Genomic DNA, 17756 nt, shown 5'->3' with positions numbered 1-17756 from the left:
TTGTAAAATCAGTTATTGAGGACAATAAAACTATTTGGAGGAGGAAAAAAATCACCCATCCATATGGATGGAAGTTTACAGTCTTAGAGAGTAGCCCTAGAACTTGTGAAATAAACATTTGATATTTGCAGAACCAAGGTGCATCTTGTAGTCAACTGAGCATTATTAAAAACTGCAGAGGTGGCTTAAAACTCCTTATTTTACAGATGAGGAAAGTGCCACTCAAAGCAGGCGAAGGGTCTTCCCCAAGGTCACACAGCTAGTGAATGGGTATGTGGTGGAGCCAGGACCAGAACTCAGGTCTCTTAATTCACAGAGCAATAGTTGTGACTGCTCTTCCCTCTATCCTGCTGCCATTTCTTTATTCAGCAACAAAGAAAAACAAAATGTGAAGAAAAGTAGAGTTTCAGTTTACATTGGAACTTTTTGGTGATTCCTTATGTTTCATGTATAGAATTTAATAACTGAATACATTCTTACACAGTGCAATATCCCATCGCCAGGAACCAATGAAACTGCTCACATTTTTGGATGGGGGTAAGGGGATGCAGTCTTGATTTGTTTCCTTATAGCTTATAACATAGTATGAGGGGAGTGTAAGAAAGTTTTAGAAAATGTGATTAAATCTGAGTCATGGAAATCAGTTATGGCACAGCATTCTGTAGAAGGTGGTAAGGGTAACAAGAGGTAGGTGCAAATCTCAGCACATACAAAGACTGCTGAGAAATACATAGGGGAAAGGCAGGTGCCAAGCCACAGCATGTATTATATATACCTGAGTCAGTGGGTCAAATAAATTCACAAAACTGTAAAATAAAAGAATCTATTCTGCCTGAGTTCACTGCTTTGGACCTGGCTTGGTTTGCTTTCTGAAAAGTTCGTACCTTAGATCCACAAAGGAAAACAATTTGCATGGGTAGGTAATGCCAATATATCAAAATGTATCACCCTGTTTATTCATGAAAAGATACTATTGCATGTATGTGCATGCATGCATGAAAAATTATTTCTATACATAATTCATCACAAATACATGCCGAAAAGTAGTAGAGCATTTGTAATTGGCAACAGTACAATCAAACAAATTGCTCAACCAAGGATGAGAACTTGCCTATTAAGTCACTTTTGATTCTGGGAATAGTACCCAGATTCTAAAGCCTAAAGTGGCTTGCATGACTTAATTACAAAAGCTAACAACAATAGTTCTTTGGGCAGTACTCTAAATCCTATCAGCTGATTTGCTGTTTGTTTTGAAAGAGAAGCATGAGATTTTCAGATGGCAAAGCTTTGGATTTTGATACCCATCTTCAAAACAGAATGCAATATATATTTTTAAATTAGTTTCTTTGTAGGAAAGCAGGCTAATTTGGGTATGGCACATTTTTCAAACACATAAAACATTAATAAGAGATTTATTCCAGATTTTACCGTTATATAGTTAGAGCCAGTGAAAGTGTGCCTAAGTTCTATTCCCACTACGTAGAGATGCCACTAGATGCTTCTGGAATTGATTCTGGGAGACTTCATCTGAAGGCAGCTTTAGGAAATAACAAGGAATAACAAGAGGAGTTTCTGAAAGGATGAATTAGATGCTTATAGAAATAGGGAAAGAAGGGCCAGGCGCGGTGGCTCAAGCCTGTAATCCCAGCACTTTGGGAGGCCGAGACGGGCGGATCACGAGGTCAGGAGATCGAGACCATCCTGGCTAACACGGTGAAACCCCGTCTCTACTAAAAAAATACAAAAATTAGCCGGGCGCGGTGGCGGGCGCCTGTAGTCCCAGCTACTCAGGAGCCTGAGGCAGGAGAATGGCGTGAACCCGGGAGGCGGAGCTTGCAGTGAGCTGAGATCTGGCCACTGCACTCCAGTCTGGGGGACAGAGCGAGACTCTGTCTCAAAAAAAAAAAAAAAAAAAAAAAAGAAAGAAATAGGGAAAGAAGGACTTTAATCTCTAAAACTTAAGACCAAGAGAAGGGGTTGGCCTGGGACTTCTGGGAACATTTTTCTGCTTGAAATAAGGGGCATGTGAGGAGTAAGTGCTTCTTGGCCTCTACTCCTTTGGCTTCTCTGAGTATCTGATGCTCAGAGCTGGGCCAACCATCTTTTCCCATGAAGAGAGACTGTAGATGCTCTGAGGATGGTAGAGTAGAAGGGTGGGAAGACCCTGAGTCCTTGATGATATTCTTGATTTTTGACAACAACTCTGAGACTGCCCGACTAAACTTCTGGTTTTAAGCCTCGTTCAGTTTTGTGTTCCCCAGTTGCAGCTAAAAGTATATCAAGTGATATAAATTCTCTTTATTTTTTGTGTAAGTGTAATCTGCGTTGACTTTTTCTAAATCCTAAAAAGAAATGGCAAATAACTAATGTATTCTGAGCATTGCTTTAATAATGTCTTTATTATAGTTGAATTGTTTAAACATTTTAATGTTTAAATAATGTTATGTTTTAAAGAAAATTTTAGTATAACATGGATATGTAAATTCCTGTGCTAAAAATCAAGAAAATAATATTAAATATGATAGAAAAGCATGATACATCAAAAAATAGAAAAAATAAACTGAAAATCTGTTGTATCAGAAGAAGGTTTTAAAAACTTATAAGTAACTCTTTGAGGTACTCTTTTAAAAAAAAAACAAGTGCAGATTACCAGTAATAGTACTGTTATTACTATTTTATTTTTGCAAAACAGTAAAACATCAGTTATGTTTGTTTACAAAACATTTAGTGTATTTAAATTTGTCTATAAAATGATTATGAATATCATATACATGTAAGTCATGCCTTAAGTCATCATGGGACAAATAGTGACAAAATGAAATGACTTGCCAAGACTTTGAAAATCAAACTTCATAAAATCCTAAAGCAAAGGAAGGAATAATAAACACAAATTCTTGGTTGTTACGTCTGGGGGAAACCAAAGGAGATGCAATTAGGTAGTGACACAGAGGAGCCTTCAAAGGTATAAGGAATATTCTGTTTTTTAAACTGCATGATAAATACACAAGTATTTGTTTTCTTATTTTTCTCCAGAACTTACACTTACATATACATTCCATATATTAGTTTATGTGTATGATATATTTCTTAATTAAAAAGCTTAAAAGAAAGAAAATCAATCTTCAGTTAACATTCTACTCATAAAGTCAACTGTTAAGCAGACTGCCCTATCCTCCAGGAACAAATGTAGCTACCAAGTAAAAAAAAAAAAAAAAAATCAGTTAATACAACATCAACACTTTCAAAATTAAAAAGAAATTGCTGCCTGACAGCAGGAATGCATTATTTAAAATTCTGTGGTTATATTTTAAAAGAACAAGTGAGCTAGTATAAAGGGGATTCCATGTGCTAAATGGTGACAATTTGACTAAAAAAAAAAAAATGTGAAAGTTTTTCCTTGTGCCAAGACTAAAGTTACAGATAGCATAACTTTTGCAGGCTTTTCTTGTTGTGTTTGAGATATGCTTATTGAATAGTGACAGAAATAACTGATATTATAGCACAGGTTATTAAAAGTTTTGTAAAGTATGTAATATATTCCACAACACTTTTACTGCCACACCATCCAACTTATCTGGCATAGTCAAAAGCCAAAATGAGAGTCCCTCCCAATGCTGGTATTTAGCTGGTGTGCTGCAAGGCTGGTTCCTTTCTTATTTGTCTTTGCTAATGACATGCCAGCTATTAAATATTTTGAATATCACCTGAGTAGAAAGCATGAGATTTTCTTGTACAACCAAATGGCTCCCTGCTAACACACAACATTATTAGATGAAATTAAATGTGATTATTACAAGCCATTTAAAACTTAAGAGTATAGAGGCCTTCTTCTCATAGATATGAAACTTCCTGGCCATTTATCTGAATAAAATAAGCCACAATCTACACCCTGGATATTTCATTTCCATAAAGTTTTAACAGAACTGCCTTGTGCGGTGATCTGAAAATGCAGCTCAAAGGTCTGGAAGCTTGACAACCATAGTATGACAAGCTTTTCACTTTGCCTCCTTCATGGGCTGCTCCAGCTATTCCCCAAATTGCTGACTTCATTACTTCTCTGTGGAATTCTTAGTTGGCTCAGCCTTACTTACCTGGTAGCTGGGCTTAGTGGGAAATCTACTAAAGGGAAAAGACTCTGTTAAACACCTCTCTTCTCCCCAAAGATAAGACTAAATTATTTTCCCACTGTGGACAGATGACTTCTTCTTTAGTGTACCCACTGATGTACAGAGAAATAAATATAACTGGTAGCCTTTCCTTTGCCAAGAGACTTTTCATAAAAATAGGTACAGTGAACTGCCATTCTAGAGGTTACTAGTTGCTGCATGGTTCCACCTAGATAGTAGGGAGAACCAATGGGTCTAAACCCAGATGCCCTTTTACCAGCTTTTGCCATAAATACCTAGAAAAAAATTGAATGCTGACAAAATAATAGACTTCTGCCTCAGTTTTATATTTTTATAAATTAAGAAATATAAAGACTTAAAAATATTTTTTTTCTGTCACATCACAGTGCAAATGACTTTAAATGCTTCTAAATGTTGAATCTGCTTTCATGGGCCTTATAGCACTGAGCAGAAATTCTTCCACTTGACATAATGAAAAGTAATAATAATTGGATAGCCAGATGTAAGCATTACCTGTCACATCCTAGGCATGGTATCCTCCAAACATTTTTTGTAAAACAGCTTATACTCCTTTGAATTAATAGCATCTAATTTATTATATTAAATGACCACTACATATTGACAATTATGATTAAGGTTCCACACACCATATGGCTCTTGAATAAGTCAGTGAAGAAAAAATAATGCCGCCATACATTCAGGTAGTATGGACCTTTTTTCTTATGGGGGAAAAAACAGGAAGCTGGAGATAGTCATTAAATTACATAAGAATGAATATTGGTACTTATTTCTGTGCCTGAAACTTGTTCAAAAGTTTAGGATGAAATATTACTAAAGGAAACTTTAAAATTATGGATCAGGCACAGTGGCTCACACCAGTAATCCCAGCACTTGGAAAGGCTGAGGCAGGAGGGTCACTTAAGCTCAGGAGTTTGAGATCATCCTGGGCAACATAGTGAGACCTCATTTCTACAAAACGTAAAAAAAACTAGCCAGGTGAGGCAGCACAGGCCTATGGTCTCAGCTACTTAGGAGGCTGAGGTGGGAGGATAGCCTGAGCCCAGGATGTGAAGGCTGCAGTGAGTTGTGATTGAGCTACTGCTCTCCAGCTAGGGTGACAGACTCTGTCTCAAAAATAAATAATAATAATTATTATTATTTACCAATATGAAGTAGTTATGCTGACGACTGATCAAGTATTGTTAAACAGGATTGTTAAAGAATGTGGACAAATAATATATATATGTATAAGAGATAATGGAAAAATAAAATTTAGGGGGGAAAATGTTTGAAACTAGTAAATTCAGATTTGAGGAAGTTCATGTTGGGGCTAATAATTCTCCAAAGAAAAGAACAAGTGGAGAAAAGCATATAGTCCTCTAAAAAGAAATTATAAACAACTTAAATAGCATTTCTTAAACAATTGCCATTAATAAGTCAGCAGGCTAAGAAGTTAGAGTGGCTGAGATTTGAGCACAACAGAGACACAAAACTATGAAGTTCTGTAAAACTTTTTAAGGAACTATTGAATATTTTCTAGGAACTACGTGGGAAATAGTGAGCAAAACATTCTTACCATTGCAAAAGGTCTCAGATGCACTAATATGGCTAGGGAAAATTATGACAATCGTCTAATTTATGGAGTGTTCAAAGTGGAGGGGAATTAGATGTAAACTGGGTGCTGATTAAAAGTAAAGCACTCAGCCAAGTTTGTAAGTGAACTTCTCCTTTGTTCTGAAAACAGCAATGGGAATGGCAAAAAAAAAAAAAAAGTTACAGAAGAGAACAATGGCTGGCAGAAACTCTTTCCCTCAGGCAACAGTGAATGTAGCCCTGAAGGAAATAGATAGAAGGTTTTAATGTCACCTCATTAATATTTTCATATTTGAAAATGATGGAAACTTTGAGTAAAAAAATAGCTTCACGAAGAGGATTAGAGTTGCAATAAATGAAGTAGTTTGGAATTGTTCTTTAGTTCTTTTTTCTTAATGGGACCTGACCCTGGACTTTAATCTCTGGTCTGAAATTTACTGACTTTATGATTTTGGGTTAGTACTACAATCTTTTCAAATCCCACTGTCTCAATTTCATAAATGGAGATAATATTTACCTCACAGAGGTGCTGTGAGGGATAATGTGGAAGATAAAAGTCTCACTTTTAGTAAATGGTCAGTGATTACTAAACTACCTTTGATGACTGCTTCTAACTTGTTTTACCCACCACAACACCTGTCTTGAGTGGGATTTTGTTGCTTGTTTGTTTCAGATTTTACACAGGAGAAAAAAATTCAGGCTTAGGAAAGTTAAGTAAGATCCAAAATTACACAGCTGATCAATGATGGATGATGGACTGGAGGCCTGACTGCCTCTAAAAATTTGTGTTTTTACTATTATGCTATATTGCACTCTTCACTTAAAAACATACGAAACAAAAATAAATACCTTCATAGGTATAGTGTAATATACCAATAATAACATGAGCAGCATGTGCCAGGAGTCCTTTATAGGCAGGAAGCACCCCCAATTCCTCACTCTCTCTTACCACTCCCTGCATACTGAACTTTGCCTGAACTTTTTGAGGCCCACTAAGGTTCTGTCCCCTTAAAAGTTACTTTTGCTTGCAGATGTCAGCACCAGAGAACCTACAGGAAACAGAAGAGATTAGAGGTTCTACCATGATTTCCTGAAGTTCTTGAACCCAACCCAATCATTTTGTTGTTGATAGAATTAAGGTCCATTTCTTTCTGCTGTTCCAGGAGTTTATATTTGGTCTTAATGTTTCTAAATGTTCCTGCTACAAACTGAGATACAAAGAAGGTGAATTCCAATAATCCTCTTGATTTCCACCATGTTTGCCAAAATTTCAACTTGAATGAAAGATAACATTGATTTTGGCACAGTCTGACTCACATCTCCAGAAAAACCCTTATGGTATCAGATTTACTGACATATGTATTTTCTGATGTAGACATATATATACACACATATATATGGAGATTATCTATATGGATATCTATCTATCTATCTATCTATCTATCTATCTATCTATCTATCTATCTTCTCCCAATGCTGACCCCTCTTCAGTATTTCTTTGTAATGATTTAATTCCCTGATGGAGCTTAACTTTTCACAATTGAATTTCATGCCTGTTTCCCCGAAGTTAATTGTAAGCTTTATTTCCTTAATCCCTGGGAAACCATGGCCAAGAGTGACATTTCCTGTTTCTCAATCTCTTCCCTTATTTTCAGTTCTGGCTATTTCAACCCCTAAGTGAAAGTTTGCCTCAGGATTCTTTTCTCTCTATAAATGGGAAAGGGAAAGAGGTACTTTCTGGCTGTAGATACTGTAAGCTAAACAGTGATGGGAAAGAGATAAATATCTAGGTTGCTTAGGAAATCAATTATGAATTAACCAAAGATTGGTAGAAGGTCCAGGATCCTTTCAGAGAAGAATGGAGAAAATGTGGAATTTGAGCTGAGGGAAGTGTGATGCTTGTGCTAGAAGTTCTTAACTGTTTAAGACACCACTGAGCTGTGTGATTCAGTTCAAGCACCCTAAACTTTGGGACATAGAGGATTCTGAAGTTTTCTGAACTCAGAGCGGTACATTTTCTGGGTGGAAATCAAAAGAGGAGCATTAAGTATTCAGAAAACAAATTTGAGAAGCAATAAGTAAGAATGTTGGAAACAGTATAGGACCTCAGTGTGGCACAGAAGGATGCTTCAGGTGGGAGGAGCACAGTGCAGAAGAGGAAGTACGGGTCTTTGCCCTAGACGCTTCACTCTCAAGTCTCGGACTTGTATGCAGCCACAGGACATACTTTTTGGATTTGTGCTATTTTCTTAATTAAAATAGTATGGAGGCATATATTCATGTGTGGAAAGAAAAGGCAGAGAAAATTGTGAGGAGGCAGAGAGAAAGGAATAAAGAAAAGAAAACAATCTTCAAAAGAAAGTCTGTAAATGAAGAATAGTAGCAAAACTGATGAGCTTTTGAATTTCTCCATTTAGGGTATCAATTCCTTATTTTTCCACAAAAGTTTATTTTTGAGGGGATGGTACCTCTCAGTTCTTGTATTTGAAACTGACAGTGAGAAGTAACAGTGAGAAAATTATGACAGTGAAAGAGATCTGACATAACCAACCCCCATCATGCTTTTAACCTCCAAATTGCTTGGTCATTCCTGGGCTTGGGTGAAGCTAACTTTGGGAGAAATTTAGTGTATGGTTTAAATGATAGTAACCCTTCCCCAAAAGTAACCATCTTGGTAAAACTAATGAAAGACTACCAAGTTAGGAGTTAGAGAGGGGCCTGAATTCTGCCAAGATGTAGGCATAGAAAAATGATTACCAACCATTATTCTGGAGGTCACAAGATTTGCAACTTCCCCAGTGACTACCGTAAATAACATCACTATTGCATAAGCCAAGTTTGACCTTTAGAGATGTCTGTTCAGGTTTTTGCATTTCTGATAACCAGTGACTCCTCTGTGGCCCCCACACAGAAATAGACTCAGTGCACACACGAGGACTGTTTTTCACATGTCTATGATTTTATTCCCAATCAATCAGCAGCACCTATTCCTCTAAGCCCTTTGCCTGTCGAACTAACCTTGAAAAACCCTAGCCTCCAAATTTTTGGGGAGATTTGAGTAATAACTTTAAATCCTCTGTGGCATGGCTGGCCTTGGGTCAATTAAACTCTTCACTGCCATGCCATGGTTTCAGCGAATTGGTTTTGTCTGTGCAGTGGGCAGGAAGAGCCCGTCGGGCAATTACGTGTTTGTTCCCCTTTTACTTTTTTTTTTTTTTGAGACCAAATTTAGCTTTTGTTACCCAGGCTGGAGTGCAATGGCATGATCTTGGCTCACTGCAACCTCCACCTCCTGGGTTCAAGCAATTCTCCTGCCTCAGCCTCCCGAGTAGCTGGGATTACAGGCACCCGCCACCACACCCAGCTAATTTGTGTGTGTGTGTGTGTGTGTGTGTGTGTGTGTGTGTGTGTGTGTGTGTGTTTTAGTAGAGATGGGGTTTCATCCTGTTGGCCAGGCTGGTCATGAACTCCTGACCCCAGGCGATCCACTGCCTCGGCCTCCCAAAGTGTTGGGATTACAGGCTTGAGCCACCATGCTTGGCGATGTCCCCCCTTTACTGAAAACCACTTGTAAACAGTTGCAAGCATGTTTGTCTTAAGTAAGCATTAGGAGTTTGAAGTAGAATTATCAACTTGCTTTATAAAGTTTCCAGCCTGGCAACAAAGCAAAGACCCTATCTCTACATAAAATAAAAAAATTACCCAGGCACAGTGGTGTGTGCCTATAGTTCCAGCTACTTGGGAAGCTGAGACAGAATGATTGCTTGAGCCCAGGAGTTGGAGGCTGTAGTGAGCTAGGGTTACACCACTGTGCTCCAGCCTGCGCTATAGAGCAAGATCCCTTCTCTTAAAAAACATAAAATAAAATAAAATAAAATAAAATAAAGTTTCATGGAGGGGGCAGAATTCGCTCTAAAAACCATTATAATCTCTTTTAGCAATTTATTAATTTTAGAAATCACCCAAAGGAAAGCAAATGGAATTATGTTAGTAACAGCTATTTTCATCGACTTTTATTGCTATTAGCAATAATAACAAATTGGCCTTATCATTTATTTTTCAGGAAAACAAAAAACAAAAAACACAGTTCTCTATGGTTCCCAAGGTTTTACTTTGCAAAATCTGACTAAAAATCTCCCGGAATATTCAGTCTTACCTTGTAGTCTTGTTTTGATTTCTTCCCTGGAGAGCTGCAGCTCTGTGTTCAGAGGAGTCTAGATTCTTTTTATTAACAAAAGTTTGGCAGAGAACCAAATTGCCTTAGAAGGGAGATCTGGGCGGGTGAGATTTTAGCAGGCTTGAAATCTCATGTAAAGAGCCAACAGAGTTGCAATTCTGCCAACTTCTAAGGCTCATTACTTCTAAGGCTCATTCTGCGTCCTCCCTCCATCTTAATATTTTAAACCAGCAGTTATGATTCTTCTGCCCCTAAACTTTATGTTTTGGCTCTCTTTGGAGTTAAACTAAACTTCAACTTCAGCACTGTTCATTTTGAAATTCTTTTGCCATTTATATTTTCACTTTTGGCCATTGGCTTCTTAATTTACAACCTTCATTAAGAGATCAGTTTATTCCAAATTCCTTTATAATAGAAATCTGTGACCCTCTTTGGCATATCAGTAATAAGCAGCTCATCTGCAAATAAAAGCTGTCAGATACTCTGTATTCCAACATATCTGATGTGTCTTCCTGCTCCACACTGTTCATCTTTTCTTTCTATTCATCTCAAAAATCTCACAGAAGATAATACTTTATTACAAAAGCAAATCCTGTACTGTAGATCCCATGAGAAATTGTTCTTACCTCATGAGAAATTTTGCTCCTACTCACCCTCTCTCCATTTCATTTGGCATCTGTAGCAGAAAATAAAGGGGTGAGGTGATGCTCTTTTAAGACTTGTACTGGTCTACATCCTAAGATCACTCATTGGAAGGAAGACTGCTGCTGTACTTAGAAGGATATTGTGATGGACTGTTACCCTAGCAAGCCCCTACAGCCATTCAGTCTACAAGATTAGAAGGGTGAGCTTGAAACAAAGGGACAGCAGAAAAAAGTTTACTGTAAAATGATTTAGGAATTTTTTAGTTTTTCTCATGGCATTTTGAGGGATAGAATGTTAGGGTTCTGGAATCCAGGGGAAAGAGAAAATGAGACAGCAATAGATGGCTGACCAGGCTTGGAAAAATGTGACTGTGGTGGAGTCCCCTTTGGAAAAAACAACTAAGGAACTCTGTTATCTTGTTTAAAGTTGTTTCATTTTCTGTGCAGTAATCCCCTTTAATCATCCCCAAACCTGAGCAATCATCTGCTACAAGCGATAGTGTTGTGTTTGTGAGAAATGAAGAAAGATGGCTGTGTCTGCCCTTTGGATAAAGCAGTGAAGCAAGCAGACAGGATGCCAACATGACAAAAGTTAATCGGGAATTGAGCTGTGTGCAATAAATAGGAGGGAGGGGTGACGAGTAACAGCCCAGGGAATATTAGCATACTCTACTCTGGGAATTCTTGCAAATACTGAGGAAATTACAAAGTATGAATAATGTATCTTTATGATATGTATTGAACCCTCCTTCATTGTTTCAAAAATTTCTCTTTTTATCTCTAGTTATGCTTCATGCCTTAAAGTCTGGTTTGTCCATTTGTCTGCTTTCTCCATTAGCAGAGTTCTGCAAACATTCTTTTGGTTAGTATTCACATAGTGTTTCTCTTTTCATGTTTTTTTCCCCAAACTTTCTGTGTCCTTATATTTAAGATATGTCACATATATGAGGTATACAGTTTTTTGTTTATTTGTTTGTTTACCAGTTTGACAATCATTTGTCTTTGAACTGGAACATCTGTTGTAATTATTGATAAATTTTAATTTGTTTCTACTATCTTGCTTTCTTCCCCCTATTTTGTCCCCCTGTCTTATGCTCTTTTTTTGATGAAACAATTTTTTTTTTTTTTTTGAGACGGAGTCACACTCTGTCACCTAGGCTGGAGTACAGTGGTGCAATCTCAGTTCCCTGCAAGTTCTGCCTCCTGGGTTTATATCATTCTCCTGCCTCAGCCTCCCGAGTAGCTGGGACTACAGACACCCGCCACCATGGCCGGCTAATTTTTTGTATGTTTTAGTAGAGACGGGGTTTCACTGTGTTAGCCAGGATGGTCTTGATCCCCTGACCTCGTGATCCACCCACCTTGCCCTCCCAAAGTGGTGGGATTACAGGCGTGAGCCACCGTGTCCGGCCTGGATGAAATAGTTTTTTAAAAATTATTCAATTTTCTCCCAGCAGTCATGAACTATAACTCTAGTCTCTTTATGAAACAAGAACAAAAGCAAAAAGCCTGCCAAAACCACAGCTCTGCTTTTAAGAGGCTTTCTGATTTTTTTTTGCCTTTACCCCCATGCAGCTGCATAATTCGGCTGGTGTTTTGAAGAGGAAACTCATTATATGTAGGTTGAGTTCTCCAGCCCTCTCTTCTTGATGGGGACTTGGCCCTTCTAATTTCCAATTTTGTCTCTTCATTCCCACAGCACCAATCAACAGTGATTTCTCTATCTCCTGGCAGTGACCTCCTACCTTGGTAAAATACAGATTCCCTGCCTTGGCAAATGCTCTTGTAACTGTTATGAAAAGTAGCCATAACTGTTAGCTAATCTCTCCATGGAATCTTAGCCCCTCATCCTTAGTGCTTCAGCAGCTCTCTCTCCTTATCTGCCTTTCTGGTTATTCTCAATGGTAACATTGGACTGCCACAAGTTACTCCATGCTACTCAAGTAGCTAGTTGAATGAAGATGGAAGCATGGCTCTAGAAGGCAGGATGACTATGGGTTAGGTCGTACAGACTTTATTCTAGTAACCATATAACTTGTTATCTGAATCATAAATTTTTGAGAATGAAAAGAATGTTGTTAATCATTTGACCAGAATAGTAGGAAAACACTGAGATATGGTCACCCCAGGTTTTATGACTTTTATAGTTCCTCATCCCCAACCCCATTACTTCCCAAATCCCAAATCTGCCTTACTAACTTTCTCCTTTCAGGGTAGATGCAAGCTATATGGGTGACTGTCTAAAATTTTGCTGACCCATAGACATATACTTGATTTGGTGGCACTATTTTATTCCCAAAGAAAGAAAGTTCAAATTGATGTTTTGTGCCAATAGACCTTAAAAAAATGAAAATTTAAAGGATATACTTCACATGGAGGAAGGTGAACCTAAATAGGGTCTGAGATATAAGCAGAATTGAAGAATTAAAACTATGATAAATATTGAGGTAATGCTAACCAATATTAATGGTAAATACTGATGATAATATCTTGTAAGTTTAAGAAAAACAAACTAGAACTAAATACATTACAAAAAATAGCCTATATGTCTGGAGAGATGATGATAGGAATGAGAGTTCCCAAGTATATTGTATTGCTCAGGAAGAGGGTAAAAATATTGCTGAGTTTTGGGCTCTGTATTCATTTTTAAATTTCTAGAAAAAAATTCAGAATAATAGAAATTGGACATATAACTAACTTCCAAGTGATTAGAGGAGAAAAATAGAACGAGAAGAAAATAGCAGTCTATCCAGCAGAAATCAAGAAAGAAGAGACAACAAAGCATAGGAAAGGTAATACCAAGAGAAAAAACAAAACATGATAGATTTAACACAAATATATCAGTAATCTCATTACATGGACTAAAGGCACCAGTTGAAGAAACTAATAGACTTGAAAAGAAAAGATCCGGCCGGGCACGGTGGCTCAAGCCTGTAATCCCAGCACTTTGGGAGGCCGAGACGGGCGGATCACGAGGTCAGGAGATCGAGACCATCCTGGCTAACACGGTGAAACCCCATCTCTACTAAAGACACAAAAAACTAGCCGGGCGAGGTGGCGGGCGCCTGTAGTCCCGGCTACTCGGGAGGCTGAGGCAGGAGAATGGCGTAAACCCGGGAGGCAGAGCTTGCAGTGAGCTGAGATCCGGCCACTGCACTCCAGCCCGGGCGACAGAGCAAGACTCCGTCTCAAAAAAAAAAAAAAAAAAAAAAAAAAAAAAAAAAAAAAAGAAAAGATCCATGAAGTGTTGTTTTAAAGAGACATACACTAAAGATACAAAGAAGTTACTGGCCAGGTGTGATGGTTAATACTGAGTGTCAACTTGATTGGATTGAAGGATACAAAGTATTAATCCTGGGTGTGTCTGGGTGTTACCAAAAGAGATGAACATTTGAGCCACTGGACTGGGGAAGGCAGATCCACCCTTAATTATGGTGGGCACAATCTAATCAGCTTCCAGCAAATATAAAGCTGGCAGAAAAATGAAAAAAGAGAGACTAGCCTAACCTCTCAGCCTACATCTTTCTCCTGTCCTGGATGCTTCCTGCCCTCGAATATCAGACTCCAAGTTCTTCAGTTTTGAGACTCAGACTGGCTCTCCTGCTCCTCAAGCTTGCAGACAGCCTATTGTAGGACCTTGTGATTGTGTAAGTTAATACCTAATAAACTCCTTTATATATCTATTCTATTAGTTCTGTCTCTCTAGAGAACCCTGACTAATATACCGGGCATGGTGGTTCCTTCCTGTAATCCCAGTGTTTTGGTAGGCTGGAGTGGGCAGATTGCTTGAGCCCAGGAGTTTGAGACCAGCCTGGGCAATATAGTAAGTCTTTGTCTCTACAAAAGAAAATTTTAAATTAGCTAGGCATGGAGGCACATGCCTGTAGTCCCAGCTACTTGGGAGGCTGAGGCAGTAGGAGTGCTTGAGACCAGGAGATTTTTTTTTTTTTTTTTTTTTTTGAGATGGAGTCTCACTCAGTTGCCCAGGCTGGAGTGCAGTGGCACGATCTCGGCTCACTGCAAGCTCCGCCTCCTGGGTTCACGCCATTCTCCCACCTCACCCTCCTGAGTAGCTGGGACTACAGGCGCCTGCCACCTCACCCAGCTAGTTTTTTGTATTTTTTAGTAGAGATAGGGTTTCACCGTGTTAGCCAGGATGGTCTCGATCTCCTGACTTTGTGATCCACCCGTCTCAGCCTCCCAAAGTGCTGGGATTACAGGCTTGAGCCACCGTGCCCGGCCGTGACCAGGAGTTTAAGGCTTCAATGAGCTTTGAACATACCACTGCACTCTAGAGTAGGCATAGACCAAGAGTGAAACACCATCTCATAAAGAAAACAAAATAAAACAAAACAGGAATTACTGAATAATGATAACATTAAATTCATTGGGAAGAAATAAATCCCCACTCACAAACACCTGTTAACACAGTCTTAACTACATAAAGTGAAAATAAAAGTAATTACAGGGAGAGATACAAATATCTATTATCCTAGTGGGAAATTTGTTATGTCTTAGCAATGTTACCACGCAGGAAAAATATGAGGAAGAATATAGAAATTTTGGCTGACACAATGAGCTGGGACACATGGATGTATAAACAATAATACAACAGGTGAGGAATACATACTCCTTTCAAGCACACATGGAACATTTTCAGTATTAAACATATTCTTATCTATCAAGTCAGTTGTAGAATTATTTCAGTTGATGTCACCAAAAATGGCAGAATAAGGAACTTCTCCACAAAAGCAACTAATAAGCTGGCAAAAACTGTCAAAATCAACTTTCACAGAACTCTGCATATAGTCGAAAACTTATGACAGCCATGGAAAAGTTAATGAAGAAAAAAGAAGCTGATACATTGCAGAAGAGAGTTCTGTGGCATTTTAAATTGCCTACTTGCTGTCCCTTATCTACCATCCCCCAGATCAATGGCAGTTATCAAGATGGTAACCCATATTCCAGGTGCATGCTGCTATTGCCAGAGGGACTAAATGGACCTTTTTCTCAAAGAATTGTGATTGTGTGTGTTCAGCCTGTCTGGGGCTCCCTTAAGGACTAGTGTGATGAGTTGCCTTTTTAAAATCTGATTCGAAATGTTTCCAGGGCTGGCATGGCTTCTCAGGTGGCATTTGTCAAAAGCATTAAAAGGTAAAAGTATTGGCTACAGCAATCTGGGGCAAGGGATAACAGTCAGAACAAGCAATAGACATATCAAAAAAGCCAGGAAAGGAAGAGGTTAGAAAAGGAGATACATGAGGGGAATAAGGACTTTAAAAAGTTCCCACATGTACTGGGGAATCAAGAAGACAACACTCATTGCTAGAAATGTACACATGTTCAGAAAAGTCCTGAGAAGACCCCAAGCTTACACCTCTGGCTGACTTTCAGGCTACATGCATTCTGGAAGTGAAGACCAAAGCAGACTTGTAAATGGCTTTGCTATGCGTTGAAGGTGTGTCCCAACACAGAGCCAATCTGAAAAAACTAGGAGAGTAATTTTTTCTTTTTCTTTCCTTCAGCTTCTGTTTTTGGCTCTAGTTTAAGGAAATCATTGTCATAACACTAGCTGATCTCTAAGCTAATGGAACACTGACTTCAGTAACCACACATAACAAAGAATACAGACTGTAAAAAAACACTTTAGAAAAGTCACTAAACAGACAGATAACAACAACCCACTACAAGCAGCAACAACAAACCATGGGGATGTGGAGAATGGAATTTCCTGAGTTGCTGTATTATAATGTGCAAAATGTCTGCTTTTCAACACAAAATTATGAGACATTCCAAGAAACAATGAAGTATGGACTTTAAAAAGTGACAGTAATAATTCTTGAGAAAGACCAGATATATGACTTACTAGGCAAAGTCTTTAAATCAAATGTCTTAAATATGTTTAAAGAGCTGAAGGAAACCATGAAAATGATGTCTTTGCAAATAGAGAATATCAATAATAGATAGAAAATATAAAAAGGAACCAAATACAAATTCTGAAGTTGAAAAGTAGAATAACTGAAATAAAAAATTCACTGGAGGTGTCAGTAGCAGATTTGAGCAGTCAGAAGCAAGAACCAGTGATAGGTCAATTAAAATGGTCCAGTCTGAGGAACAGAAAGTGAAAAGAATGGGGAAAAAATAAGCAGAGTCTAAAAGGCCTGTAGGACATCATCAAGCATACCAACATATGCACAATGAGAGTCCTACAGGGAAAGGAGAGAGAATGGAACAGAGAGAATATTTGGCAAAATGATGGTAAAAATGTTCCAAATTTGATGAGAAACCAAGATTCTAAACTTTCAAAATACTAAATGAACTCCAAGCAGGATGACTCAAAAGATTCACACTGAGATACACTATAACCAAATGGTTAAAAGTCAAAGACAAAAAGAAAATCTTGAAAGCAGTAACTGAGATGTTTCTCACCATGTATAAGGGATACTCATGTATAAGATTACTAGCCAGTTTCTCTTCGGAATCCATGGAGGCCAGAAGACAGTGGGACAATATATTTAAAAGAATGAAAGAAAAACATTGTCAACCAACAGTTTTATATCTGGAAAAAGTATTCTCTAAAAATGAGAGAGAAAGACATTAAGAAACTAAGATGTTATCAGATAAAGAAAAGCAGAGCAAAATAGGGAGTTCATCACTAGTAGACCTGCCCTATAAGAACTGCTGCGTAAATCCAGCAACATTCTAAGAAGGTTCTATGTCATAACTAAGGGAAGTTAATACCAAAAATGCAAGAGTGGTTCAACATATAAAAACCAGTCAATGTAATAAATCACACCCACAGAATGAAGGAAAAAAAACCCACCCACGTAATTATCTCAATTGATGCAGAAAAAGCTTTTGACAAAATCTGTCACCCTTTATTTATTTATTTATTTCATTTCTTTTTTATTGAACATTAAGTTCTAGGGTATATGGACACAACATGTAGATTTCTTACTTATGTATACATGTGCCACGTTGGTGTGCTGCACCTGTTAACTCGTCATTTATGTTACGTATATCTTGTAATGCTATCCCTCCCCTCTCCCTGCATCCCACAACAGGCCCTGGTGTGTGATGTTCCTCACCCTGTGTCCAAGTGTTCTCATTGTTCAATTCCCATCTATGAGTGAGAACATGTGGTGTTTGGTTTTCTGTCCTTGCGATAGTTTGCTCAGAATGATGGTTTCCAGCTTCATCAATGTCCCTACAAAG

At 38.1% G+C, this 17756-nt stretch overlaps 1 protein-coding gene and 1 long non-coding RNA gene across 4 annotated transcripts in view; one reads left to right on the top strand and one right to left on the bottom strand.

The window, feature by feature from the left end:
- The window catches only part of IL33 (interleukin 33), a 47910-nt gene extending 37916 nt beyond the window's left edge, over positions 1 to 9994 (bottom strand). For all 3 annotated transcript variants that reach the window (XM_007969308.3, XM_037998430.2, XM_007969309.3), the window contains exon 1: positions 9877 to 9994. The gene's annotated coding sequence lies outside the window, so the exon portion shown is untranslated. The remainder of the gene's footprint in view (positions 1 to 9876) is intronic.
- LOC140712930 (uncharacterized) overlaps positions 1 to 17756 on the top strand; it is a 194889-nt gene that overhangs the window by 169109 nt on the left and 8024 nt on the right. The gene's annotated exons all lie outside the window — the stretch shown is intronic.

Source organism: Chlorocebus sabaeus, chromosome 12 (assembly GCF_047675955.1).
Source record: "Chlorocebus sabaeus isolate Y175 chromosome 12, mChlSab1.0.hap1, whole genome shotgun sequence".
Taxonomy (NCBI): domain Eukaryota; kingdom Metazoa; phylum Chordata; class Mammalia; order Primates; family Cercopithecidae; genus Chlorocebus; species Chlorocebus sabaeus.
The sequence above is the reverse complement of the archived record's forward strand: the minus strand, read 5'-3'. Positions and strand labels throughout refer to the sequence as shown.